The sequence below is a fragment of the Oncorhynchus gorbuscha genome, linkage group LG23 (assembly GCF_021184085.1).
Source record: "Oncorhynchus gorbuscha isolate QuinsamMale2020 ecotype Even-year linkage group LG23, OgorEven_v1.0, whole genome shotgun sequence".
Taxonomy (NCBI): Eukaryota; Metazoa; Chordata; class Actinopteri; order Salmoniformes; family Salmonidae; genus Oncorhynchus; species Oncorhynchus gorbuscha.
This window is the reverse complement of record NC_060195.1, coordinates 60,450,085-60,452,009: the sequence shown is the minus strand read 5'-3', so window position 1 is coordinate 60,452,009 and position 1,925 is coordinate 60,450,085. Positions and strand designations below refer to the sequence as shown.

The following is a 1,925-nucleotide window of genomic DNA, read 5'->3' as shown; positions in this document are numbered from 1 at the left end:
CCCTTGTAGTGTAAGAGCTGTTTGAAAAGACAGGCTGAAATTTCAGGCAATTTTGGGATAGAGTTTTGGCCTTCCATGGTGACATCACCATGCGGTAAATGAGTTAATAGACCAATAAGAAGAATAACCTCTCTGCCAATAAGCCAATTGTCAGTTTTCCCCTCCCACTCAGGCCACTCCCAGACAGTATTTGCAACATTGTTGCCTGAGAAATTGCCCTTTTGACTAAATATTTAGTGGGATTCATATTCAAACTACCTGAGTATTGAGTTTCAGAAGACATTCGCAAACCCTATTTGGTACATTGATGCAGTGGCTACAGCAGATGCAGTAAATATATTTGAAGCTGCTAGTGCAAATAAGTTGTAAAAAAAAGTTACATTTGACATGAGATTGATTTGGTATGGCTAAATAACTTTGAAGTTTACACTTTGAATACACATTACTACATTTAAGATATGAATTATACAAAAACAGATGAATCATAATCTAGAACTGCTGCAAAAAAAATGAAAAACGTACCAGCTCAACTACATGACGTAGTTTACACTTTCAATCAGATAATAGGCTACGCAAGTGAATCTAAGGAAAGAGTCCTCAAATTTTAGTCCTTGTAAATTGTATACGCAAGTCGTCTGGCAAAAAATACTTATCAGTCAAGTCACAATTATACAATCAATTGCCATGGGTCTCAATGGTTATTTCTTTAAAAATGTATTGATTGGTTATTGAATGTTCGTTTAAATGATAAATAAAATAAAAACTAAATAAGGGACAGTTAACGTTTCCCAACTTTTTTAGCTTGGGGGAAAATCCCTACAACTGCGTCAGTGGATTTAACTCAACTCATCCTGTGGCACACTGGACCAAGCCGTTCCACCACTTTGCAGATTCCTGTCCAAATGAAGTTGGTAATTACCAAGTGGGAAGTTGGTAATTACCAGCTGGATGCATTCACAGGCTTTCTTATTGAGAAAAGACAAGTGGCTTATTGACAACAGGCTGCATCAAACTAAAATTACAGCTATCATGCCTGTAAACAAATTAGTGTTCAAAAACCATATTACTAAATTGCTTTTTATATTACTTTTATTTTTACTGTTTCATTTAACTGCCAAAATGCTGTTATTGAGAATTTCCTTAGTAGGAAAGCAAAACAATTTCCAGAGTAGGGTTTCCACGGTGTCTAACCTGCGTAAATGCCGAGGTAGAAATGCAGGCTCAGCTCTTCAGTGACGTTGACACCATTTTGGACGGTCACAGTGCCGTTAACGTTGAGCTTCTCCTGCTCTCCTGCCCTGTCAATCACAGAGGAGACAGAGCCAGTCCCAACACAGCATGTTAAAAGGGTAACATGACAGTTGCATGACTGGAAATGAACAGTGAAATTAAAACGTCTTACCAATATGCCAGCCACCAGTCCTGTAGAATGTATGCTGCCTGCACACAACAAAACATATGTTAGTAGACCTATATCATTTAATGAAGTCGTCATCAGATTGAGTTTCTTCCACACGCACTACTACTTCTGTTTTTGACCATGTAGTTGTACTGGGGTTATGATGTCATTACCTGAGCTAGGAACTGGAGTAAAACAACTCCTATCAACACCAGGATGTTGGCGCCTGCCTTCAGGTACTTGACATAGAGGCCGACGCCGATGGTCCCCTCCGAGCGGCTCTCCTCGACTACTGTCTGGACAGGCTCTGCCTGCATTACACAAACATCATAGGATTTAATGGGGGCTATTCATTAAAGCCATTGCAAATAAAATGATGCATGATAACTGTGCAAAGTGAGTCATTCTGTGCACTCTGTGTAGGAGAAACTCTGCAGAGGTTCAAGCACGAGGGACGTTGAGAATTTACACAACCCCTGTGTTGGGGAATCTGAGCATGTCAACAAGATACAAATGAACTTTTTTT

At 39.4% G+C, this 1,925-nt stretch overlaps 1 long non-coding RNA gene across 1 annotated transcript; it reads right to left on the bottom strand.

Moving 5' to 3' along the window:
• Positions 1 to 1,185: 1,185 nt before the first annotated feature.
• Positions 1,186 to 1,711, bottom strand: LOC124010797. The gene is made up of 3 exons (XR_006834501.1): positions 1,573 to 1,711; positions 1,403 to 1,440; positions 1,186 to 1,298 (listed from the first exon to the last, which is right to left on the bottom strand). It is a non-coding gene; the product is annotated as an uncharacterized LOC124010797 (long non-coding RNA).
• Positions 1,712 to 1,925: the final 214 nt, after the last annotated feature.